Source organism: Vidua macroura, chromosome 6 (genome assembly GCF_024509145.1).
Source record: "Vidua macroura isolate BioBank_ID:100142 chromosome 6, ASM2450914v1, whole genome shotgun sequence".
In the NCBI taxonomy this organism is placed as follows: Eukaryota; Metazoa; Chordata; class Aves; order Passeriformes; family Viduidae; genus Vidua; species Vidua macroura.
Window position 1 is genome coordinate 14,492,753 of NC_071576.1, and position 27,970 is coordinate 14,520,722.

Genomic DNA, 27,970 nt, shown 5'->3' on the forward strand with positions numbered 1-27,970 from the left:
CATCATTCATTTTGGGGCACACCAGAACATTTCCTTTCAGCAACTAATTTCCCATCCCAAACTAGACAGTGAGGTGTGGTGATTGTATGTGCTAGAACCCTGGTCACATCACAGTGGGTTGTGTTTTACCGACTGCAATCATCAAGTACAGACTTCCAGCCCACCCAGGACAGAAAAGGTTTTGTTTAAGGTGAGGGGTTTCATCAGAGTGTATCTTTAATGAAAACCAGGCAGCATATGGTTTGCTGGAATTGCTTTCTGAAAGGGTTCTGTGCCTCTCACTAGAAGAAAGTGTATTTTGAAGGCAATTTGGGGACAAGAAGACAACTATTGTTATTTATGGGAAAAGAAATCAGAAGGAAAGACCAGGCTTTGATTTGTACCCCTGTAATATTATTACACATAATGCTGTTTTCTTCTCTTCCAGATGAGACAGGTGGATTTGAGAAGGATCAGGTCTCTGCCCATTCTCTCATCCTCTGCAGGTTATAGGAAGGTGAAGCCTGCTCAGATCACACTGCTGATGGAGCACTGGGAGTTGCTATTTTAGAAACACTGACTTAAAATGCTTTACATTCAGAACAGTGAGTTTTATGTGGGATTTACTTACTGTATGTAAAGGCAACAAGCAATTTGTACTGAAATGCAATTATATATTTAGGATTGCTAATGTAAAACAAAGGATTTAACATCAATATGTTTGAGGACTGTGTTATCCTTTTATACAGAGGATGTTTCACACAAATTCCTTAATCCCTGCCACATCATGGTGAGCCCTGAGCCCCACAGTCTGGAGTCTTTAAGATGACACTTAAGAGTTTTTGACCACCAGGAAAGGTTAGCTTTGCACCACTAATCTCTGAAAGTGTCCCTTTAGCCACAGGTGTTTCAAATGCATGGTAAAAATGTAAAATTAAGGTTAACATTTCAGAAAGGCTCTGAAAGGGATCAAGTTTTCCTGGAAGAGAAGCTCTGCCCACCATCACAGCAATAACAAAACCCATCTAATTTCCACCCCAGCAAAATTGTAATACCCCTAATCTCAGTCATATCATGCACCACTGGAAGTGCTGGATCATGGACTACTGTACTGGGACATAGGGAACTAAATGGCAGAAGCACAGGCAGAGGGGATGGAGATACTTCTGTGAAGTATTGGTATTAAGATGCAAGCCATCAAAAGAGAAGTCTGATCTGAAAATCAGAAGCAGCCTTGAGAGAAATATGTGAACAGCAGACTACATAAATTGTTTTGCCTTAGCTGATAGAAGCAGAGCTGATTTTGTAGGCACAGGTCAAGAGATTTGGCTGTTAACCCTAAACACAGAGGATTCAGTCTTCTGCCAGCTCAGGAGACAGAGAAAGGTTTTTGATAGTGAACCATTGCAAGCTATGTCATCTTTCAAAAAGTAAAAATATAACATACAGAAGCATAAAACCTCTTATCAGTTGAGAACAACAGCATCATTACTGAATTTTCACTATTAATAAATCCTGCCTCCAGAAAGCTTAATAAATATTTCATTGTGTTCCATTCTGAGAAGTAATCCAAAAGAAGACTCTGAAAATCTTGAGGAAATGTGAAGGAACAGTTTGAAGTGTAAGATTTTGAAATGCTAATAGCTATGAGGAAGCATTAGCACTGTTTATCTCTGATTGCACCAGGAGCAGAATATCTGTGAGAGTGATTTAATGAGCAAGACATCCAGTGTAGTGTCATTATATGCTTCTCAAGCATTGTAGCATAATATTCCACTGCCACTGCAACCATGACACTGCAGCCTTAAACAGAAGGAGAATTGGAATTTCCTCCCCTCTCAGTGGAATTTAATGGAATTCCCCCTGCCCTCCATCATCTAACATGGGTAAATTCAAGGATAAAATACCACACACCATGTCTGCATAAGGTAATCTCATATCGCAGATAACATCTTGCTTCTGATACCTTCAGTACAAAACAAAAAAAAAAGCCACGCATTCAGGGCAGAACAAAAAGCCAAGACAAGTATCTGGAAAGTTAAAAAACAGTAAGGGTAAACCTTATTTGAAGTTGTAATGAACAACCTAGTCTCTAAAGGCTTTAAATGAATATCCTCAAACACACTAGTAAACATTTTAAATATGTATTCACAGTCCTGTTCGATTCTAATGCTCCTCTGATGAATAAAGCTGATTCTCCTTCTCAGTAAATAATTCACTAGCAAAGAATTGCCTGGCCTGAAAAAGAGATGAACAATGGGCCAAGACTTAAGATAGTTGCTCTTTTCTGAGATATTTTGGCCTCAATTTTGACTTTGTGGATAGAGGTTTCTGCAAAAGAGGCAGTCACACAAATAAAGTTCGTGTTTGTATTCACAGCTGCAGTTTAGTATCCATTTTTTGTGACCTTTATTCTTTATTCTGTTAGTAGAAGAAGAAACAGTTGATGGCATGAAAAGAGAACCAAGAAACATATTTTATATAATAAGCTCCTGCCACAGAGGAGTCATTTTTTATTCAAGGACAAAATGCAGTTTTGTTCTACCTGGGGTCAGGTACATTCATCTTGTGGTACAGCGTTGCTGGTATTAGATACCTGGGAGTGCAAGGTACCCAGGAACTTCATCTAGAGAAGGATCTAGAAAGCAAAATACTATTCTGTGTTTCCAAGTGGGGTTTTATGTTTATGTAATGTCAGCACAAAGATGAAGATAAGTACTGAAGAGCAATCTGATTAGGAATGAGGGTAACAGTAATAAAGCACACCTAAAAAAAACAGGCAACTCCAATTTCCTCCCTACTAAAAGTAAGTATTTTTAAACTAGAGTCTTTAAAGCAGACTAAAACCTTTCCCAGGTTAATTCCATTAACTCTATGGTTTGTCCTAAAACACCACCAGGCCTGATCTAAACCCCATGGGAACCTTTTGGATTGGACCAAAAGGGACAAGCAAAATGTATTCATTTTTGATATTAAAAAAATGCAGGAATTCAAGCCACACATAATCTCAATGTTGCTTTTGTGAGATAGTTATACAGATCAAGGAAAGACTACAGTGACTCTGAAACAGTCACAAGGCAGAAACCTTTTGGTATGCACCTGAGCCTTCCTTTCCAAGCAGCAAAATTCCAACTCAACAAGCTTCTCTGAAAAATTGAGATATTCACAGGCATTGGCAAACTATTAGCTCAAGATCCTGCAAAGTACTAAAGCCAGCCTGGGAGACTCACTGCTTAGAAAAAGAGAAAACAAAAAACAAACAAACAAACAAACAAAAAAAAACCACACACACCCCCCCAAAAAAAAAAACAAAAAACAAAAAACACCACACAAAGAGAAGAGTGCTAACAGAAATGAGATATACAAAGGCATGTTTGTTAAAAGACTAAAACTTCTAGCAGCCAGTTTGGAGCTCTGCTCTGCTTTAAATCTTCCCAAAAATGAAACTTTGTGTACCTCTAAAGTTAGGAGGAAGACAAAAGACTAGATATACCAGAGCCTCACCTCATTCATCTCACTTTTTTTTCAAGTTTAAGTGTGTTTGGATCCAGCCTGTTGCTAGAAAACTTCAGGAAAAGCCTTATTTCTATACAGTATTTTCCACAAATAACAAAAAAGCAAACAAAAATTCTTTTTTTATTTTTTCACAATGACTCCTCCTCATAAGTCAGAAAACTAAACATAAACAAAATTACATATGTATAACTGACCTTTTCTTTTTGAACTTTATCCATGAAAGTTAGCTTAGCTGCATGAACAAATCTTCATGGGATGACTCCCTTCTGACTGTGATCTTGGCACTAGAAACCAGGAGTGACACAACAAAATGCTTCAATCTGGAGACACAGTGCTAGCATCTTAAAGTCTAAGCCAGATCAGTTCACAAACTGTAAGTGCAAAATAAACTTTAGAAAAAAAGTAAATCAGAGCAGCAGTCACTAGGCAGCGTCTTTCAATGAAACAGTTTTGCACAAAGACTGAGTGCAGTTACTCACAGCTGTTGCATTTTGTATATCCTCAGTTCAATCCCAGGAGTATCAGCCATCTGTAAAGCCCCCATCTGACAACTTCTGTCCCTAACATTTCCCCTTTATCCCAGCCCCACATCACACCAGCAGCAAGGTGGGTCATGCCTGTCTCTTAGGGACTGGAGTTTGCTCCAGACCAGAACCATCAAATTCTGCCCTGCTGCTGCATTGAGATGCATCCCCTCAGGTTTCCCCTGCACAGAGCAGACTCACACAGCCAAGGCAGCCCAGCACAGCTGCTGGGCCTGCAGAAGGGCAGCACTTCACACCAGCTGCACCTTCATCCTGGCTCCTCCTTGGCAGCAGCCACCTGCTTTCATGTGTTGGCCCTTGTCACTGCCAGCATGCCAGAAGGGCTGCTCCCTCCAGCCCTAGGGTGGGCCAGTTTTGCCTCTACCGAGTGTGTTCCTGCAGGTCCAGCTACAAGAGAGCAGAACATGGGCAGGGGGACAAGGACAGAGAGGAGAGCAATGCAAATAAGGCATCCCATGCTCAAACCACAAAATGGTTTCAAGTGTTTTCTTGCTTAACACTCTTATTAAATAATAGCTATACAGCAACTCACACGCACTTTTGGTTTGGTTTTGGTTTTTTGGTTGGGTTGGATTTTTTTTCCATATTGTTTGATTTTGTACTTTATTTAGGCTGTGCCCCAAGAAATGCTGGCTGTTCAGCTGGACCTTCCTTGTGTGTTGGGAGTAAAGGACAGACTGATAGACATGGTGTTGGGATACCACAAGCACATGTCCCTTTCCTATGTATTTTTATAAGTGAACTGGCTCAGAAAGATTCCTCTTTTTTTTTTTTTTTTTTTTCTTTGAGGGGACCAGCATTTCTGCAAAATTTCTTACTGGAACTTCTTATACAAAACAGAGAGAAATCCCATCTGGATACTGCACACAAGAGCTCACATCAAAAGAGAGACATGGAGGGGCATATGGAGGTGATCAGAGGAGCATTTTCTCATGACAGAAGGCTGGAAATCTTGTCTTGCACAGTAAAACACAGACTGAAAGAGGAGACAATTGCAGTCTGTAAAGCATCCAAGAACTAACTGCCATGAGAGGAAAAGAACTGTTTAATTTAATAGAGATATTTAGATAAAGATATTGTATGAAAACTTGCTACAATCACATCCATCCTGTATACTAGAAGAAGAATTCCAGCTATTAGGAGGATGAAGCTGGGGAACTCTCTTCCCAAAAGTCATATTTTACAAAAAGGAAAATCAGATCCAAAAAATGAAGACCCCCAAATTCATACATAACATTTGTGTCAGAGAAGGGAATCAGATACTGTAGACTCAAATGCCAGGCCAGGTTCACTAAAACAAAATCATGTTCTTATCAGTGAGGGTCAAATGTGTTGAAAAGATGGTTTGCTGGGCCAAATTTTGCAATCCAATGTAGGTGAAGTTAGTAAAGAAAACTAATGCGAGAAAACAGATTAGATTTTTCTAATATTGATAAACTGTTAATAAATAATAAAGAAATTGTTAGTGATAAATCAGTACTACTGATTAATCTTATGAGTGATTAAAAATATTTTCCTCTAAGGAAAATATTTACATTTCTGACACAGAGCATTACCTTAGGATGCTTCAGAATTAATCAAGATGATTTTGGGCAGTCTTTTCCTTCTTTTGCATGGCAAAGAAAACAATTCATTGATAACTCAGTGTATATGTTCTCCTGGATTGTTTTTTTTTTTTTCCTTTTAAATTTAATTTTTGAAATAATCAATACAGTCATGTCCTCAGGGAATAAAATCCATGATTGTAAAGTTCAGTTAAACAAAAAGGCTTAGACACTTCTCTTTCTTCTGAACTCCTTTTGATTTGGGATTATCACCTGAGTGTAATCTAATTTTTTTCTTCACATAGTGCTTGTCAATCTGTAGACCTGCAATTTTCTTTCTCAGTGCCAGAAGAGATCAATGAGAAATTCTATTTCAGGATTCCCAAGAGTGTTTCCCTTATCAGTTTCATTACCAGGCCTATTTTATGTCAAGCCTATACACTACTTCATCAGATTTCTCTAAACCCTGATTTCAGTACCAAAATCCCACATTTATCCTTTTCCAGTTAATCCTCAGATGCTCACTTAATGCAAACAGAGAAATGTATTTGCTATTCAGGAGTACAAGTGGTGTTTGTTTGGTTCCTCAGGTCCCTGTTGCCTCACCCCACCCTGGGAACAGGGGCTGTGTTCCTGCTATAAACATGTTGTCACCATCTCTAGCAGGGAAATGGTGACACAGGGTCACACACTCTCCTCACTGTTCCCTCGTGCTCACAAGGATGTGCACTGCTTGTCTTGGGAACCTGGATTCCCAAACAGTATTAAAAATGCAGTCCCAGCCTTCTTTTCCCCTTGGCCTTACATGAGGCAGAATCTCTCACATTTTGGGTAGCCCTGCTTTGTAAAATGTTTAGTTTCTGATCCACACACGAGTTAGAAAGTCACCTTTGGTAAGAGCAAGCAACTCAGTCATCTCATCTTGAACGCCTAACACTGGAACCAGAGAGTGCACTCAGTTTATCCAGTCAACATGCTGGGCAATACTTGAAAGAGAAGCAGGACACTCAGGAATCTTTTACAGGAAAGGTTGGGCACAACCACACTATTTACATTCCTGCTTCTCTGCAGGCATTTCTGTTCTCTGGCAATTTCTTTCAGCAACATTTCTCTCAGCAACATTTCCTTCCTTCCATAGGAGCTTGGTCTGAATTATGCCATCTTACCAGTTTTTCTCTGTTGTTTCAAAAAACAAAATCCTTCATTTTCCTTTTTTCCAGTAAAATTGAAAGACCAGTTTCTCACATGCAGTCAGTGGATTGGAATGGAATTTCCCCAATACAATGCAGGCTTAAACAAAGATATGCAGGGATGCAGAGGTGAAGGTAATTACTTTCTTAAGAGTTGAAGAGATGTTACAACTTCCCTCTCTCTCTACTTGTCTATCAAAGCGCTGCCATTAACACCCAAATGTCTTGCCTCATCCCCTGTGAGCTCCAATGAGTTAATAACCACAGCAACTCTGCAGAGAAAAGCAGCTGAGAAGAAATACACTGGCAAAATTTAAGGGTTTCTTTATTGGTGTGAGCCATGGAAACATTCCTGTAAGACTTTCACAGCACCTCCATGCATCACTGTAAACATACACAGTTTCCATACTTTCTGCCTAAATATCTTCAGAGAGCCGGGGCAGAAAGGTTTAAGTATGTCTTGCAGTGAGTTCTTGGGTGATTTGGGGCATTTCCTGATACAACAGTACTGAACTTGGACTTTCCAAATCAACACGTGGCACTGTCAGGCATCTTTGCATGCTGTACTGCTTGATCCCAGCACAGGAGAGAAGCTACTGGGAGCTGCTCAGGGCCTCCCATGCAGAAGCTGAAGCATCTTCAAGAGAAACGGACTGCCCTGGGAGGTACAGGACTTGTGTGTGCATGTGATGGCAGGAGGGACAGCAGGAGCTTCTTGCCAAGGCACAAAGGTGAGGGAGAGCCCCACATCCTCTGCCAGCCACAAGCTGTGAAGGCACCACGGTGTTGTTCTCACAGGTGCACTGTGCAGGTGTGGAGGCAAACTTCACATCTCTGCCTGCAAAACCCGGTGTGATGCTGGTGCAGTGCCACAGAGGTAGAGCTCCACTGCTCAGCTTGAACTGAGAATTAAATGCTGTGCTGGGAGCTGCCACTGGGCATGCTGAGCTGTCACTCTTCAAAGGGCTTGGTTGTGTAAGTGGACCAAGGGAATCACTAAACCACAGACAATGAAAACAATTTTAAATGAGAGACTAAATGAAAGGAAAAAAGTTGTCAAAATGTCAAGGTTAATGTTTTCATAAAACTAACCTGGGAATGGCTAGACAGTGTAAGTGTAAACCTTAATTAAAAGTTTTAAAGTGTGAATACAAAACTAGCTTCAGTCTAGACAGTCAATAAATCTCTCCTCCTTAATGAAATACCGGTCCTTTTGGTATTTCTGGTCAATTTTCTTCCTCATCTTTGCAACTATGTGTAACATTAATACTCAGATCCCTGTCTATCAAAACCAGAGGAGCCATGCAGAGCAGGACCACAGCCTTCTTCTTGGCTCCAGCTCCACGTCCTCCTGCACCCCTGGCTGGGCCAGTGGTTCTGGCTGTAGCTCTGGGATGAGCAGCAGTGTCTGAACACACACAGCAAGCTGGGCAGTGATACATCTCTGCCCCCACCCCTTTGCTGGACCACGATGGTTTCTGCAGAGGATGTCAGAGGCAGTTTTCTCTGTCTGCACAGCGCCTGGGATCTTGAGGCAGTGTGGAGGAAAAGTGTTTCTATGTCTTACAGCCTGGCACTGCTCTTTGGATAGCCAGAGATGGCAGAAATGGAGTCTGCAGTGCCTCTGAGAAAGCCTGACCCCAACATGTCTCCAGCAGATTTTAAGAGATCATTCTGAAGAGCTCTGTGATCTTGTTTTCTTGCATTTTATCGTTAGTGGGCATCATCATCCAGAGTTACAGTTCTCTATAAATTATTGTTCAATGTTCTTGAAATAAAAATATGTTTTGATTTAAGAGAAATGGGAAAACTTCACATGATCTCAGATTGTTTGTATTTGGATGGCTTAGTGCATACCATATTTTATATACTTATGGCTCCACATGAATTTTATAAAGAATGTATATGCTATCTGAAGACACATGGAGCAGTTGTTCTTTCTTTCTTTCTTCTTTTCTTTCAATTGTTGTTCATACTTGTGTGTACAAGCAGAATTTGGTTAAATTATCAAGATTTTAGTGAAATCACCACATTGTGCTTAGACTCAAACCCCTCTTAGCCCATTTTTCTTCATCTTTCTATCCTTTTCAAGTTTATCATTGCTTTCCTTAAACAAAAATTCCTATTTTGTGACCAATGGGTGCTCTTTTTTTTTTAAAATACACCTTATGAAGACACAATTTTCAGCCTGTGCTGCCAGTACACTGCAGATTTCCTCAAGGCAGGATCTGGCCTTGCACTGTGATAAAAAACAGCAAAGTCAGTAAAAAGGTGCAGGGACAATCCGCATGTTGATAACAAAGATTGAAATGACCAGCTCTGCTATCTGTTCCATCTTATAGTCTTAAACTTGGACTGAAATTTGCCTTAATTCGTCTGACTACCCCAGCACGGACTCCTACTAATATCAACAATATCATTTTAGCACATGAATAACAGAATGCTAAACAAGTATTATGGCTCTGTAACAAAATAAGGATATTGGAATCTTACATCAAAGCAATTTTGTTAGGGGGCCATAACATTAATTCAGCATTCTGTTATTCAGAGTGCTAAAACAAGGCTGTTTCACATGTTCCAATCAACAGAGAGCAAACACAAGCAGTACTTCAGCTGCCCATGAACAAATATGGTTGTGGATATTTAGTGAGAATAACTATAACAAGGAAGATGACAGTTTTCTTCAGGAAGGTCACTAATCAAACAGATTATATCAGAAGCTCCCATCTTTTCTGTACAGAAAAGACAATCTGAAGTTTAATTTCATTTTCATAAGACAAAACAAGAAAGTTATTGTAGCATATAAAGCCATGAGCATATTGCAAATATTCCAACAGAAGAAAAGCATAAGCTGAGAGTCAGATACTCCAGATGAATGTCAAAACGTTTTGACTTATGTATAGATTATAAATTGCCAAAGCTACCCCAATTAAAACAATGTAAGATTTTACTTCCTTCCCAAAGAGATTCCAACACAAGGCTGTTTTTTTTTTCTCCAGTACATAAAACAATGGATTTAATGTGAGTAAATCCTTTCTGCCTTTGCTCATTTACTAGTGAGGAATCTCAGACATGAAACAATGTGTGACAGAACAGTAGAGAAAAATAATAATCTAACTCTACAGGAGATATGTCCTGGCATAGTAAATCAGCACTGAATGCTCCCAGGGCTGCTGCCTGAATTCATGGTTTTCTTTTATTTTACAGTGTTTTCTTAAATTGAAACCGGATGATGCTTTGTAATGAAAACCTTTTCTCAAAAAGCTTTTTTTTTTTTTTTTCTTCTGGGGTTATGTAGTTGTTTTGTTCTTGTTGTTGGGGATTTTTTGGTTTTTTTTTTTTGTTTGTTTTTTTTTTTGTTGTTTTTGGGTTGGTTGGTTGGTTGGTTTTGGAGGGGTGGTGGGTTTTTTTGCCTTTTTTGGTTTTTTTTTTTTGTTTTTTGGGGTTTTTGTGGGTTTTTTGGTTTGGTTTTTTTTTTGGTTTTTTTTTTTTTTTTTGGTTTTTTTTTTTTTTAACAACTATATGCTTTCCCTAGCTCTGAATGCAAATCTTTACAGTATAATCTGCCTGGATCTGCAGAGTTGAAAATTTCATCTCTGCTATTGAGACAAATTTCTTAAGATAAAGGTCTAGAAATTCAGAGATGTCTGTGAAGGTGACATACTCCAATCCAAGTACACTGGTACAGACAGGAGCAGTCCCAGAACCACAGAAATATCAGTAATTCCTAGAAATTTTGGTCAGAAGGAAACAAGACGGAGAGCCTGTACTCCAGTGAGGGACAAGCAGCACAATGTGAATGAACAGTTTTGGGCAGAAGACAACCTGGAGGGCTACAGTCACTGCCGGGGTCTGCTTTTCTTTGGAATGACCCCAAGATTGTGAGAGTCCTCGTTCCCTTAGCCTGACGCAGCCAAAGAAGGAGTCTGGAATGCGTCCGATTGCACTTTCAAGGTTGTTTATTTCTTCTTATCGATAACATTCTTTCTCTGACCTGTCGAGCTCTGGCTAGCAAGTCCACCACAGCACTGTGTCCTGAGCCTCAGGCGGCTCCCACCTTATATACTCAAAACTACGTGTTGTATGTTTACAATTTTGTGCCAATTCCTGTCATCTATTTTAGACTGTGAATCTCTACCTTAAACCAATAGAAAAGTGTCACCATCACACCAAGACATGGAGGACAAGAAGAAGGAAAAGAAGGCTAGGACACACCCAAATTCCTCCATCTTGACCCCTGAATCCCAAAATTCTACTTTTCCACCCTGTGTCAATTCACCTATTACACTACTCAAACCCTTTTGGCTTGTAATTCCTCATATAGAGTTGGCAGCCTCTCCCACGGGCTAAAATCAAAGCCACAGGTGTTTTTGACTTCTTGCCAAGGTCCCTAAGCCCCCTGCCAGTGCAAGCCAGCAAGTGAGGGAAAGCGCTGGGGAGCAGCTCTTGGAGCAGCCTGAGGCAGGGGAGGGAATGCTCACAAGAGATGCCCCAGCCCATCTGTGCCTCCTGGCATAGCTGAGGCAACTTCACCACTTTCAGCTTCCTGCCATCCAAAAACTTCCTGTGCTGAGACCCAGCCTGGATACACAGTCACTTGTTGGACAGAGTTTTGCATTTGGTTTTACTAAGAATCGCTTGGCTTGGGAGAATTTATACTTGGGTATTAGAGAGACATAAACAGCCATAAAAATTCGAGCTCTGCTTGTACAAATGATCCACTGATGTGTGTTAAATGCACTCTATTGCTGCACTGAAGTCAATTTGCAATTGATCATATTGCATTTCTAGTGTCAGCAGATATGAAAACATGTCATTTACCGATGCTTAATGAACCTCTATGCTGACAAGACATAAATAACAATAAGCAGCTCTCCAGTTAAGGAGGTTAACCAGCAAAGTACTCAGTGAAAACATTAAAGAGGTAATCATCTGGCAATTGCTGTATACTTGGAGCAGCTGCCCTCAAGGATGACTAAACCTATGCAAGGGACCATTACAATAAAAATGGAGGGGAAAAAAAAGAGGCAATTAACTCCATATTAGAAGCTGAAAAATTCTATCTGAATGAAGGAAAAAAAAAGTAATTGCCTTTCTGGATTGCATTTGTAGTCTTTTCCACAAGTAGTTGAGGTATCTGCTTAGTGGGGCTCTTTGAACAAGCTCTTCGACCACCTTTTTCCTTTGGAAAGGAAAAGGCAAAACAGCAAGTTGCTCCAGTGTTGTTCCTCTTAATTCTTCCTGATAATGTTCTTCCTTTTGTCTCTCTTTTTTGAACCTTTGTGTTTCTTCCATGGGTATTTTAATCCTTTTTTTTTTTTTTTAATTGAGACAAAGTTTTCAGTTTTCTATAAAGTCAAAGGAACACAATAAAAAGGAACATTACCAGTGCTTAGAAGCATTTTACAAAAGTAAAACACAGCATATTAAACTTTGCTTTACACTTAATGGAGCAATTTAACAGTAGCTACATTCACCACCGGACTGAACAGAAATTTCAAGTTCAATTCAGATTTTAAGTAGATGTAAATGGTGTTTATATTTCATCTATGAAGCCCGGGGCAGCGAGAGTTTTCTGAGCAACCAAAGGAGTCCAAAAGAGTTTAACTTCTCATGGCTCAGATATAGCCACTACTCACAGGGCAGGCTACACAATACCAAACAAACAAACAAGGAAGCAGTCATATATTGCTATTAAATGCAGCCTTGAAGGCCAGCAGGATCCCCCATGCCAGAAGGGTTGGAGTTGGATGGCCTTTAAGGTCCCTTCCAACCCTACCCATTCTATGACCCTTAACAGCAGCAGGTGAGCTGGCTTTGGCAGCCCATCGTTCTGAACCAGCACCTCAAAACCTGCAGCTGCTTTAGAAAACCACCCAGAGGTCAAGTTATAACCCCAGCCAAAAGGAACACTCTAGTGAAGATGAAGGAAGAAAGGGAACCTTCCCTTCCTACAGAGGAAACACGGAGATGTTCAGAGACAGCAGAGATAATTAAGAAGGTGATGCATTCATTTTGGGTAGTCAGTAATGACTGACTATTCTAGTGACAAAAATTCCCTGCTATTTCAATGCTAATGAAATACTAGCTGTGCAAAATCACCACACGTATGAGACTGGAAAAGGGGGTTGTACGTCATAAGAAAAGCAATTAGCAGGAAATTGCTTGTGTTCTTGTATGGCCTTTGCCATAAATGCTATCAGGTATCACATAAATCCTTCTAATTTCAGGCATAGTCTCCAGCAAAAAAAGTCATCACACAGTCCCAATCCTCTCTCCTGTATACATCCTATGCTATTTCAATGCAAATATATTGCCCCTTGACCACAAGAATCACCCACTAACATACCACATTTTTCACCAATAAATGTGAAAGTAAACGCCAGACCAACAGCGGTCAGTTCATTAACCCCATTTTGCATCTTCAGAAAGTGGGGAATGGGAGATGTCCCTTCTGACATTTAGACACTGGTACTCCCAAATGTGCTCAAAGGAGGCTGTCTAGTTTTCCCCATCGTTACTGACAGCGTCCATAAAAATCTGGACTGATTTGCCTCTACTTGCATCTTTCAATATGCAGATGCCATTTTTCCATGCACAATTTAGGTGAAAAGTTTCAAAAATTGAGTAAAAACTCAAACCATTAGCATGGATATTTTAAAATTTCTCCTTTTTTTAAAGCATTCTGATAACTTCTTGGTGGCCAAGTTCCAAATCTCGAGTGCCAAACATAAGATGTTAGGGACAAGAGATAAGGGTTTCCAACATCCCTATCACGCTATACATCAACAGTTGGGAGATTTAATTTAGGAAGGGTAATTGCAGAAACACTTCTCAAAATGTGTCAAAATGTGCTGAAGAAGGCAGTATGCAATAAAGCAAGATGTCACAGAAGCCTTGATTTCTATTGCCAACAGTTAAGTGGAACCCAGCTGCTGTTTGGCTGACTACAATTTGAACCAAACATGAAGGAGAACGAAATTGCAATCAATAACACAATCTTAATACCAAATTAAATATATCCTTACAACAAGCATAGTTATACACTAATAACTCAGGAGCATTCCATGTCACACAGCAATACTCTAAAAATACATTTGCTTTCAGATGGGATTATGTATGGTCAAGCAGTTTCTTCATAACTCACACCTGAACTTAGAGGCTTTGCCCAGTACTGAAAGCTTTAATCAAATTAAAAAATTGCTCCCAGGTATGATTATATCTCAACCTTATAGAGATACCTTATTATTCTTGCTGCTTTATGAAGAGAAGAAAAAAAAAACTCCTTTATGTAACTGTGTTTGATTTTTCAGAAATTAAAGAGGAAGTTTTGTTTGCACTGAAGGATGAGATTTCCCTCTGGATTTGCTGCCCTCTAGATATCTTTCAGTATAAAACTGCTGTGTTTTTTAAATGGATTTTGCAATAATCTGCTTCAGCTGAGGATGTAATGGGGGGAGAGGTGAATGAGTTCAAATGCAGAGAAGAGGCAGTGTTTGAAGAGTTTGTCAAGATGTTTTTTACAAAGATAAGGTGTCTTCAGATGATGCCAGTTGTCCAAAGGAAGGGGGCAGTTATATGTGTCAGTGGGGAAGGTAAATCAGCTAAAGTGCTGAGTGCTGGGTGTTGTGGGACAATGTGCTCCATTTGTTCTGCAGAAGGAGCAGTGAGATTATCACACACCGTTCCCACATACTGCTCCAGCAATGAGTGTTAGTGCTGGTGTGAGAAAACCAATGTGGAGGTGGATTTCTTTCCCCAGAATCCCTCCCCACATGTCTCTTGTGTAATACAGCACTGCAAAGCTTTCCTCAGTGATGCCAAGCTCTGAGTTGGGAGTGCCACTTCACACATTCCAGATCTGTTTGATTTTCTCAGCAGCAAAGAATAAAAATATTTCAAAGATTTTGGCAGAACCTTTTTGCTACATTCTCTGCTTCCAGACCTGCATTGGTTCTGATCCCTCTGCTAGGGATCTTAGCAGAGGGATATGCACAAGCAAAAGGGTACATAGTACAGCAGGAGCCTAAGAAAAAAATGTCATGCAAAACAGGAGCAGTATTGTTGATTCATTATCAGATAATACTAATAAGATGAGGATTAGGTAAGCAGGGGAGCCTATTAGTAAAAGATAACCATAAATAAATTCTTCAGTTTGTTCAAGGTAATCGGGAAAAAGATGTTGTTCAGATTACCTAGAGCAAAAAACTTCTAAGGGTCTCTCCAAATAAGATGAGACAAATAAATTGCCTCAATTATCTCTCTGTCTCTTAACCAGGGTGTTTACTTTAGGAAAGGATTTTTCAGGAAAAACAGAAACACTTTATCATTAGATGAAGAAAAGAACCACCCAATTATTTGATGGAGAAAATAAGGCCTGACTTTTGGAGCCTCAAATCTTTGTGCAGGTATCCTACCTGGATTTCAAGTAATTTGGCTATTACACAAATATTTGTATAGGCTTCCCCCAGGCAAAATCCTGTAAAAATAAAAATGTACTTATTTTTCTCAGCCTAGACATAAATATTCTTATAGGTCCCAAAGAAAAAAAACATTGCACAAGAAATCACAAGAAAGCACTGTTTGCATTTCAATGTCTGCAGGTTCAGACCCTGTGATCTGACATCTTGACAAAATTATAAGTTGGCATATAGAAAGCACCATTCATCAAGGGAAACTAAAGAAAAAAACGGTTATTAACTCTCAAGGTCAGTGTAGGGTGATCAATATTATTAATTGCATGTGGATAAGTTGGGACAGCAGTTCAGCACTTTAGCAATTATCTGAGATTCAATACAAGTATTAAATACTAACAGTATTCAATCATGGGTGGTTTAGAAAAGAAGCTTCCCATTCTGCTCACCTTTAGCAGGTGAAAGTAGAGTTCCTGCAGACTACAGCACAGCTGGATACCTTCAGCCCTGTGCTCAGACCAAGTGTGATGGGAGTCACAAAGGTGACATTGTGTCTGTCTTGTCTTTCTTTACACTGGAAACAAAATCCTCCAACTAGCACAAAATGCCCTGCCTTGGTGATATTTCTGACTTTACCATAAGGTGAAAATTCCCAAGTCCACCCAGACCTCCTGTTGGCAAGAGATTGCAGCATGACTTTATCTGTGTTGGAACAGGAATCAGCAAACATGTATCAGAACACAATCTCGGGGAAGAGCGAGTGCAGTAAGCAGACGTGCTTGCTTACACAGCACACAATACCACATATATTTCTACTCACAGTCCTACCAATTAGTCAGAAAAAATCCCTGCTGAGCTACCTAATTTTATCATATACAAAATCCTAAATCCGGGTTTCACTTACCTGTTCAATGTCATTTCTAAATCCTATTCAAGATGGCAAGAAAACATAATTTCCTAATTTCTAAATGCATGAACATTTTAACCTCTACAATTTTATCATAACTAAAGTGTTATTCCTATCCTATTGTCATGCCTTCAGCTGATTTATCACTCCAATTTATCTTATTTGATCACTTTGTTCCCAGGCACTGACTTCTGTGGTTAAATACTTGTTACAGACTCTCACTCACCCTACAGTTCTGGGCAATGGGAAGGATCCTGAACTTGTTCTCTATACTTGGCTAATCTGGGCCAGCCAAGAGCAGACAAATTCCCAAACAAAAATAATTTGTATTAAAATTTGAAAGAGTCTTCAAAAATATCAAACATTTTTTTAAGTCCTTGGCTGGAATGGCCAGGCCTTGGCTGTTCTCACTGAAACTGCTGGGAAGAAAGAATAAGCACTACGAGGCTGTTAGTCATACCACTTGTTGCTTGCCTGAAAAGGCCTAATTTGCTATAGTGATAAGCAGAGATGAGGAACCTGAACAGAATAAAAGTCTTGCTCTTGCTTTGCACCAGAATCTCAGGTGGATATTATTATTTATAAATTCAAAGACTGCCACTGATTCAGAGCTAAATTTCAGGCATTCATCCAAATTAAACCCAAAGCTTAAACCTTTTGACATAAGCATTGCTCTCCACCAAGCATTTGGGTAATTAATATATCTTTTTTAAAAAAAAAAAAACTTAAAAAAACCTCCAACAACCCACAATTCAAAACTGTATCAAATGAGCTGGAAAAGTACAGAGAAAAGGAGGCATTCAGTGAGAGCCCAGAAGCCATAGCTCTGACTTACATAAGCAAAGGACAAGACGTGTCTTCTATATAGGAGAGTTTCTTTTCCTGTCATGATCCAAACTAATAGTGAATAGGCTCACTAATAAGATGAGGGACACTTTCTACTGACAGCATTAGCCAACCCCAATGTGCATGGGACCATCATCTTCCTCCAGTCCCACTGCCAACATCAGCTGCTCTTCCCATCAGCCTAACCCAAGTGAAATCTCTCCTTCCAGCAAATAGCAGCTGCTGAGGCACCTGCTGCCCAGAGGCAGGATTATTGACTGGTGAGGTTGCCTTAGCTTTGTACTGATGTATTAAAGCTGTGACAGCATCTGGAGGAGCAAAGGGATGGTAAAAATCAACTCAAACAATCACAAGAAGCAGTAGAAGTGGCTGTGAAGGCAGAGGTCCTTAATTTCTGGTTATTTTAATCAAATTTTGCCTATGAAAATTTGCAAGTAAGAGATGTTGGTTCTGGTTCAAAGAAAGAAGTACAGAGAACTGAGCTGAAGGAAGCACATGGATGGAGGAATTCACTTGAAGTATCACACTTTCAATTACATTGCAAAACCTATTTAAGTTATCTCCCACTTCAGGATGCCAAAAGATTGCCTTCAGCAGCTTCTCTAGGATGCGACACCCTCCCAAGTGTTTCCCCAAAGAGCACTGGATACTATTCATCCAGCAAAATAACCTCTGCTCTGTTCCAAGCTCCAGGTCATGACAGTGAGATACAGAGAACACAGCTGGGTCCACCACTAGGTATGGCTGACCACAGGGGGTCACATGGCATCCAACAGGAGAGGATTCCTCAAATGAACATGAGCACAGCAGCTGTCTGGCCCCAGAGGAGTGGAGCTCACTTCTGGGCTCATGCTGCAGTCATGACCTAAACCTAGCAGATTGAGTAGTGATGGCATTGCAGTTTGTTTGCACAGAGCAATAATAGCTTTATGCAGCACTCCTGACTGCAGCAGCCAGCATGTGTGAAGGGAAACCTGGAGTGTGTAGGTGACTGCCTTAGGGAGCCTTGTCTTTGTGGAGAGGCGAGACCCAGTGATCTCAGCTCTGTTCCTGCTTTTGCCACAGGGCTCCTGTGCAAATCCCCCGCCTGTGCTGGACTGCAGCACCCTGGTACTGCTCCTGGCATCACATTTGTTTTGAACCCTCTCTTCATTACACATTGTAAGGCCATTTAGGGTCTTTATCAAAAAGGCACCACATGAAACACACATCAATTTGTCAGTGTCCTTTTGTTGCTTGATCTCCTTAGAAGTCCAAACAAATACACATGCCCCTCTGCAGGGATCTAAGCACAGAATAGTGATCATGAGGAAACTGCTGGCTGCCAAGATCTGCTTAGCCCTTGCATCTCAATACCTCTATGGACTCTACTTGATTAATAAATGTGCATTTTTCCATATGGAAATAAGAATAAATAAGTGGACTCTGTTCAAAATTTCAGTCATTCACACCACCTAGGTACAGATAAAAAGCTAAATCTAATCAAAACAGCTGCAAAATATGAGATTTTGGACAATTATAGAGATAATATTGTTTAATGATATATCAATAATATTGTTTAATGATATATCAAGTTGACACTATTACCTTCTCACCAGAGCCATCAACCTACACTGGTGAGAGTTGGATGCTCATTGATGTAAGTAAAATTAATCCCACTGGAATTAACTTAGTCAACATCCATTGAAGACTTACCTTTTACTTTTCTACAATTACTTCCACTTTCAAATGTCCCCAGGGTGATGAATTGTGGATTTTTACAGAGCCTATTGCACTTTTCAGACTTTCACTGTTGCTGCACTTTTTTCGTTGTCCCAGTTTTTCCCCTCACATCTCCTTTTAAAACTTTGGCTATATAATTCACTTAAGCTTCTAAATGAGATACCTCTATAAAGAGCATCTGGGTCAGCCAGCCTAATTTGAAAATGTCATTACTCCCACACTAAACTTCTCCAATCAATCCCATAGCAGCCATCATGGTTTGTATGCCTCCCAGAACAACCCAAGTGAAACTGTGGTCTTTTCATCTGTCAAAAATAATGAAAATATGAGAAAAGGGTAAGAAAACACCACCCAGGTGGTGAAGACTCAAATTGCCCAGGGAAATAGAGTGAGAAACTATGCTCATTTCCACAGATCTTTTGGGCTGCAAAGGTGCAAATTGTTATCTGGAAAAAGGAAAACACAGTAAGTTTTTAGCTTGTGCATAGCTCAGTTCCAACTCAACTATCCTTAAGTCAATATTTTGCAAAGTTCAGAAATATTCAAGATGCTCCTGAGGTTCAGAATATCATTACTGTTATTACTGTGTCTCCCATATGGCCTTTCCTGCAGGTAACTGGAGAAAACTGTTTCTGGGTCAGTGGAGTTTAAAGGATTACATCTCATCTAAAGGTGGGATACTTTTCACTTTCTTAACCTGAAAGTTAAACAGTTACATGCTTAGTGTCCCTCTGCAGCCAGTTTGATGAAAGGCATTTCCAGAAGGCACTTTTGCTCCTATAGTAGCTATTAAAAATGGGCTGGATACCTTGCCCTCTGGAGCTGCTTACCTACATATTTAACTCTAAATGTCTCTGGGAGCCAGACCTGTATCTTCAGCCATAAGGGACTGGATGCAGCTGGAGGTGAAAGTGCTTCCATCCAGGTGTCTACATGTGAGTGCTGAGTGCAGGTTGCAGTCACTGGCAGAGTCTGCCAATACAGCGAGCAGACCCTGGAGAGCATTTCAGCCTACCCTCAAGCAGACGACTAGATTTGATTGTATGCTGGTGTCTGGTGTGGCCTCAGCTTTCAGGACAGCAAAAGTCCTGCACTAAATCTTCAGCTCTCTGGGGATGTCCAACCTACTCCAGGGCATCTCAAATGGCACCAGACACGTATGTTTGAGCAATTGAACTGAGCCCCTGATGCTTGGACACCTTTCTGGACCACTCTGGCAGGACTGACAGACCACATTGACTACAAACCAAGCACAGACAGCCATTTCACATGTAGACAACTCCATGCAGATGTCAGTGGTTGCCTAACTCCTGTTAAAACCTACACAGGTGTTACACACAGGTTGGGGCATATCAGCACCACAGCAAAGTGCTTTTCAGCACGTGTATCCCATCACTTGCTAGCCATTTTCCCAAGGAGGACACACAGCACAAGCAAGCCTAGTGTCTCTGGTCACTTGTCACTGGCACTGCAGAAACAGGCTCGAGGACAAACCCTGCTCTGTGGGTTCATTAGTGTTAGCTCATTGTTTAAAAAAATTAGGTTAAGTAATTGATATAAGGGGAACAGAACCTGAGCCCTGGAGGAAGCATCTCCAGCAGAGTCATTAACAAAGCTTAAAGAGTTTCACAGTTCCTGCTCTGGCATCATGACCACAGCCCCTGTACAAACTGATATAAAAGGTCAGGGTCTCCTCCTGTCTGCTCTGCCCGAATTACAAGCAGAGGAGAAATGTAAATGTCTCTTGGAATTTCATCAGAAAGCATATGGACTTGTGTTATCATGGTAATAAAAGGTTATTCACATTTGCTGAGCTCCAGTGGGACATATCAACAAAAGCAGCATGTTTGGAACAGTGTATTTTCTCAACAGCTACACCAGACTCTGGATGCTCTGAGCTGTGCTTCAATGTGGTAAAGAAAATAAGTACTTTGAGTTCAAACTCAGTATCATTCAACTGTCTGTTTATAAAGAAATGGCAGGAGATGTTTAAAATATGAATGCAAGGACAGGCTCTTTAATCTCATGAACCAATCTAGAGTTAAGTGAGTGAATCGCTCATCTGCTCAGTGAACTAATAAGAGGAGAAAATCAACTCTGAGAAACCAATTATAGTTCAACACCACTATCCTCCAGGATGTGATCTCAAAGTCAAGTAAGTTTCTAGAAATCAATCTCTGGGACTCGCTGGGAAAGTTCTGTCTGCCAGAATAGAGTAAACTTGTTTCCAGAAGGTCTAAATGGACACATCCAAATCAAAAAAGCAAGATGGCAACATAGCATGGTCGATTAAAAGCGGACATATAAAAACCAGGAGTTAAAATTACAGTGGTCAAATTAGATTTAGCATTTGAAATTCCAATCAAAGCAGGACAGTGAACAGAATGAAGTATTAACCCCACTACACTACATTGAAAAATGGATTTGGTTACCTAATAAACCTCAAGGTTTATTTATGAGAAGTTCCTGTCATATTCTCAGGATACCAGCTCCTAGTACTCTTTAGAAAATATGTTGTAGGGCATCATCGTGCACTCTTTATGATCTCCACAAGAAAAAATAATAGTGTCAGATAATAATCTAGAGGGGGCTCAGATACAGTGTCCTATTTGGGACTGCATCATTTTGTGCTGAACTTAGAGACTGCCCTCCCTGGTGGAATACATCAAAGCAGAAAGGACTTTAAACAGCCAGGGCTCAGTGCTCATAGTCCCTGAAGTCCTTGAAGTAAGAAGATCCCTCTGAAAGAGAGAGGCTGTATTTCATCCTCTGTGCCAGTTACTATACAAACCACCATGGCCCTTTGCCTGGATTTGGAAGCCCCAGGCCTGATTTTCAAAGAGACCAAGCATCTAAAGTTCCATCTGGACTCAGCAGTTCAGGAAAACAAACTCACAATAGCTGACCAGACAAAATGATATGCCTCTTCTGATAAAAATTTGATTTAATTTTCTTTTAACTTTGGCTTCTCCAAACAGAAGACTATACAGTAAATTATCCTCAACATGAGATTTGAAGTTACACTCTCCTATTACAGCTTTTTTGTGAGGTAAAAAATGAAAAACAACTTGTCCACCAGACTAAAGACACTTTAGCCTTGGGGGAAGGGGACAGGAAGAAAAAAAAATAACCACAAACTATGTAGCTACAATTTGCTTTATGCAGGCAGGATGATCAGGAAACATCTTTCTGCTAGGTGGAGCCCAGATGAACAGTTACAACTTGGACATCTTAGAGGAGTTCACAAGACGTTAACAATAATTAACACAAAGCTTTTCCCCAAGACTGTATCTATAATCTCTGTTTCCTACTCCATCATCCTGCAACTGAGGACAATTTCCTTTGTCTTAATGATGAATAAAGTGGTTTTGAGAACTGCTTTGGGCAGCCATCACTGAGATCTTATTGTTTTATCTAGCCCAAAGTAGTTTTGGGTAAGGGAAGAAATGTCAGAGCTGTCTGCTATTCTGCTGATGTAGAAATAACAAGATCACTGCATGTTGGTCTGAGTCTCAGACATGAAAACCAGCTCAAAGAAGCATTTGCTGATGGCATTGATGTGCAAGTGGCTCAGGTTTTTTGTAGGGTCTTAAGTTCTCTTGAGCTTTGACAGTTATGGGTGTTTTCATAAATGGAAAGAAAGGACCCAAACCTACCGACCCTGAAGCGTTAGCCATTCAACTCTATTGTGGATCTTGTGGAAAAGCCCACAAGCCTGTATATCAGCAAACTGTCACATCAAGCAGCTGAATTACTGTGTGTTGACATGAGCCACAGCATCCCATGGCATCAGAGAGGGGAGACTTTTCTTGCAGAAAAGAGCATTGTAAAAGCTGAGCAGTGGGACCCTCGGGACTGTTGGGGAACTGAGTGAATCAGCCATGCTGCTCTGCTCCATGCTGCCGTGGCAAAACTGACTTTGCATCTAAATTAGCTAATTTAAAAGTGTCCTGGGCACCTCTGCACTATCCTTTCCTCCCTTATGTGACTGCATAAGAAAATTTAAAGGAAAAGGCAAAACACAGTCTTTCTAAAATCTACAGCCTAGTTTATCATCCATAAATACAGCACTTCAGGCATTTCCTGGCTGATGCTGTTCCCCACCGAATACCCAGCAAATCCTAGAACTGCTGTATAGTAGAGGTTATTAATGTGAAAATAATTGCACAGAACAGACCAAAGAGAAAAACAGCAGGGTTATTCCAGACGCCTTTAAAATTTATTTTTTTTTGTTATAATTTTTGTTACTATAAATCAATATTTCCTAATCAGCAGAGCACATTGTGATAGTGAGCTGTACAAATCTCAAGAATGAGGCACAGCATCTTGTGCCTTCTAATTAGTTCTGCTGGCATAATTGACTCTGGCTGGGCACCAGAGCTGGTACAGCTGTGAGCTGACAAGGCTGTGAGGAGGCAGGAGCAGGTATAGAAGAAGATGAGCAACAGCAGCATCACACACCTGTGAGAGTGAGGCAAGGAAGGGGAGACCCTAGGACCGAGGGAAGAATACATAGAAAAGATCAGAAGAAATAGAGAAGGACTGACAGGCAAAAACAAATGAGAAAGAAGGAGGTAATAGTTCTGTAAAAAAGCAAAGAATCTCTGGTTGAAGTTGATGAAAACTGTATATTTGTATTAACAAAGGTTCTGAACATGAAATACTTGTTAAAAATTTGGTAGTTGGTTGTTTGGGTTTTTTTAAGCTATTGCACAAAATCCTACTGAATTTTTTTTCATGGTGACACGGTCAGTTTGTCAACCTTCACTGATAGAATAGAAGCAGAGAAATACCTTTGGAGCAGGATGTGGGAACAAATAACACAATAAGGAGTCCACAAATGGTTCCAATTTTCATAAAATTAAGACAGGAAAAAACTGTGTTTTTAAGGGTAAAGGTATGGATTCTTATGGATTCCCTCTAAGGGAAAAGGTATAGATTTTCCTCTCAGTGCATCCGGAGTATTCTCTATAAACATACAGGGTTGTTGTTAAACAATGTTGACATTGATATTGTATCTAATTAATTCATGCATAGCATTTGGAGGGAAAATTAATACATTCCCTCTTATTTCTTCTTCTGAAATGAGATGCTTTGTCATATTAATTTTCTGTTTTGCTATAACCAAATTCCTTCTTTAATTTTTTTAAATAGTACTAGACCTGCTTCTAGTGAGTGACAGTAGTAGAAAGCATTCTGCCAGCTAGCCCCTGCCTTTACCTAACAATTTGGAGAGTCTTTTTTGCTCATATTTTTTGTTCATATTTGTTCAAATTTTTGTTCATATTTTTCTTTCCCCATGAATGCCTTCACCACAAAGATGCTACCTTGGTGCTACCCACAGGAAGAGCTTCCCACCACAGCTGCCACTGATGCTCCTCAGCTCCTAGTTTCTGGACTCCTGCAGTTCCCACAGCAACCTCTCCATCCTCTGTAGGACTTAAAATTTAAAAGCAGTGTGTAACCTTTCTCACCAGTGTTCACCTTTTCAGACCTGTGAGCCTGACAGACACACAGAAACAACCTCTGCTCAGCTTTCTCAGAGGCTGGAAATGGGTCACTCATCCTCTCATTGGTTTCTCACCTCCCAGGATAGCTGAAAGCAGGGCTTGGCATCACATGGGTGAGATAAAACTGTTATAGAGCAGGAACAAGTCATGGGCCTGATGCAGCATGGAGATGTCAAGGGTGGTCAGGGTTCCTTTGGACATGCAGCCCAGCATAGTCTCATCAGACAAGAGATCTGCAGCAAGCTCACCTCTCTTTGTTTCACAGTATCCTGCCTAGGCCAAAGGTCCTTTGAGGTTGATCTAAATTACAGTGGCTCCTTCTTATTTGCCCATTGTGAGCATGTCCCTGTTGGAGTTAAAACAGATTAATGATGAGGCATGACTCTTTCCTGCAGAAACTTTGCTCTTTAGATACTATAATTTTTCTTTTTTTTTTTTTTTCCCTACTTTATATTCTGTCTTCAATCAGCTTATAAAACAGAAGTGTATATCTGGGTATAGAGAGTGTGTGCTTTCTCAAATTATCTCAATCCTGTTTTCAACTCTGGGTACAACTGTTACCTTCCACTTCTCCAGCAAAATAGCTGTTTTTAATTAAGGAAGGCATATTTTTGCTGCAATTCAGCTATTTCATACTAAGCTGCTTCAAAACTTTTCAATATACCATCTGGAACTGATGATTTGCTGCTTTTTAAATTATCGATTTGTTCCAGCTCTTCCTTCTGACACATCTTGATTACCAGAAAGGAGCAAGTCCCAGTAGGTATCACTCTGATATTCTGTGTGCTGAAGAGCACTGCAAAGAAATCATTTAGATTCTCAGCAATGTCCTTATCTTTAATTTCTGCCTTTAATTTTCGGTGATCCAATTTCTGAACTAGCAGTTAATTATTCCAACTCTTCTGACTGACACACCTGAAGCACTCTTATTTTATAATTTTAGTATTTTGCAGTGCACCATACTTCGTTTTAATTTCCCTTTCATCTAGTCTTTACATTAATTAATAAACCAATGTATCAGAAAACGAAGGTTAGATTTTCAGATTTGGAAGGGTTCCCTGACACTCAGTTGTACTGATTTCCTCTTTCTTTGCCCAGTATTACTGTTGTTGGCAACATACATGCCCTCCAGACTCTATTATTGTTCTTAAGTGGAATTCATGGCATCTTCCTCTACTCTTCCCTCAGGAGCTTTTGTGACAAATCCTCTCAACACAACCAAAACCCACATGCTCTGAAATTTCAGACACTTTTTTTGTACTTATTTCCCACTAAGCTACAGGACTGTATTGCATTAATATAATATAATATAATATAATATAATATAATATAATATAATATAATATAATATAATATAATATAATAGCAGCTACAGATGCAATCTTGTCTTGAAGTCCTTCCTGCATATTGATTAAGAACCAAAAATCAGGATATCAGGATGTAGGCACCTAAATAAGGTGCCATTTTAATCTGAAATTTCATACTGACTTAAAGCTCTGGCCCAAGCTGGGAAAACAGTCACCTAGCCCTTTTTTAATACTTTCCAAAGGCAGTAATTGGACAGTACCTGGCAAACCTGGGGTGTGTAATCCATACCAGTAGCAACATGGTGTTGGAAACTGCTTGTCCACAACAGTTGGGTGATTAGAGTACCTCCAGACATGGAAAGACTACATGGCAGGGAGGTCAAGCCATCATTGCCCACCTCAAATGAAGCACTTGGCCACCTAGCAGGGAGCTAGAGGGGAAGAGGGCACACCTTTCCACTTGTTGGGACAGGATTTCTGGCTCAAAAAGAACTGCAATGCTTCTGGGGTGAAAGGAGGCCTGACACTATAACTTGGTGGTTTGGGGTCTCAGAGCACTCAAACTCTTGGGTTTGAGTAAGTGTGCTGATCCTAAGCACTTCATCTTATCCATGAGCACAGTGCAAAATGGTCCCTAAAACAAAGTGTGTAACTTACTGTCTGGTGCCTCCTGAGACTCCTCTTCAATATGTAGGAAGAGCTTATCTTTCTGAGACAGAGATGTTAGGGACGATGTTAAAGTTGTGGCCTGAGCCCTGAGCCACCTCCTGCTCAGAGTACTCACTCCTCAGGCCCAAGGAACATCCAGCTCCTGCCTGAAAACTTGACAGTTGTTTGGCAGAGTGAGCTGAACTGTACCTCAAGTCCACATGAAAAGCAAAGAAATTTGAACAGGCTTGCTTTGGGCTTGGTAAACTCCTTCCTGAATTGCTGTTCTTTAGTATTTTCTCCTGGTTTCCTTCTGCTGACACACCTAAACATGGCTGGACAGCAGATTGCTTTCCTACTCAGCTCATGCCAAAATATTACTCATATAGCAAAAGCCCCCACAAAATGTCAGCTAAGCTTTAAATCATTCATTGTTAAGAAAAAAAAAAAAAAAGGGATAAAATAGATCCTACCACTGGCTATTGAATTGCTGTTAATGATTTAAAAAGAGAGGATGAAAATACAGCACAGCAGACAGTCCTCAAATCCTTACACCACTGGCCTCCCCAGTGGTTCTACTCCAAAGGAGGTTAGGCCATCCTCTCTCTGATGGCTCTTTCCTCGCCAGCCACTTCACCTCCACCACTGGCCATGCTCACTTCAGCCACAGAGAAATGGGTGCAACAAACTCAAAATGGCTCACTCACAGCTCAATGGTGGCTGCAATCAGGGAGGCCTTGTAACCCACCCGGATACCTGTAGGAGGTTTGCTTTTGGCCGCTCTGCCTGCATGTAGAAAGATCTTATTTTGGTCATACCCATTCAGATAAAAAAGATCTCAGGCTGAAAAACTGGGGAATTAGATTTATACCACATATAAAAACCCTGGTCACTGCCTGGTTACACATGCAGACATACTCAGAGACAGAAGCCCTCCTGCAACTGGGAAAAGGCCTTTGATGTTCCCTTCCATTAAATATTCCTCAAGTACCCAGTCTGGTGACTTCATGTTGCTACAGCTACTCCCAGGATATCCACTAACCTGTTCCAGTTCCTGCTGATCTTTTCTGGCCAGGTTTGAAGCCTCTGAACCAAATGACATGAGAGGATGCTAATAAAACAGTACATCGACAGAAAATGCCACCATGACCCTCTGACCTCTTGCTCTGCTGAGACACTCTGGACCGAAAGAACCCCAGATTTCCCTTTGCCACCTCCAATCTTCCCACCCTGAACCGCCCGCAGACCTTCGCACCCACAGGGCCCACAGGTGCCCAGGTGCCGCGGGAGGCGGGTGCTCCGTGTGCCGACACACGGCCGAGGGTGCCCGGGAGCTGCGCGCCGCTCGCCCCGCGCCCGCCCCGCGCCGCCCCGGGCGCGCCCTCGCCGAGCGGCCGCTGGGCCGCCCTGGCGCTTACCTTGGCCAGGCACGTGTGCGCGGGACGGGCCGCCCGAGGATGGCGCAGGGAAGCCGGCAGGGAAGCCGGCAGGGAAGCCGGCAGGAAAGCCGGCAGGGAAGCCGGCAGGGAAGCCGGCGGGCGGCGGGTCCCCGAGGAGCCCCGGAGCGGGCGTGCTGCTCCCCACGCGAGGCAGGAGGCTGCGGGCGCCCGGCTGGGGCACAGCGCTGCTCAGGCGGTGGCTCCGGTGAGGGCAGTGAGCTGTGAAGCTGCTCCCCGCCTCGGCGTTACCATCTCGCCAGCCACGCAGTCCCGGCGAAAAGCATCGCCTTCAAGCACTGCCGTCATCTCCACCGAGGGCGCAGGGGTGGCTGGCCGGGAACGGCATCGCGGTACGCGCCTGGTTAACACCGGCACCTTCTTCTCCCAAAAGAAAACGAGGACC

The 27,970-nt window shown here is 41.2% G+C and overlaps 1 protein-coding gene across 3 annotated transcripts in view; it reads right to left on the reverse strand.

The window, feature by feature from the left end:
* LOC128808808 (protein TUNAR) overlaps positions 1 to 27,970 on the reverse strand; it is a 160,219-nt gene extending 132,249 nt beyond the window's left edge. For 2 of the 3 annotated variants that reach the window (XM_053980362.1, XM_053980366.1), the window contains exons 1-2: positions 27,547 to 27,970; positions 3,690 to 3,779 (exon numbers count right to left, since the gene is read on the reverse strand). The gene's annotated coding sequence lies outside the window, so the exon portion shown is untranslated. The remainder of the gene's footprint in view (positions 1 to 3,689; positions 3,780 to 27,546) is intronic. The other variant, XM_053980363.1, reaches the window with a different exon arrangement.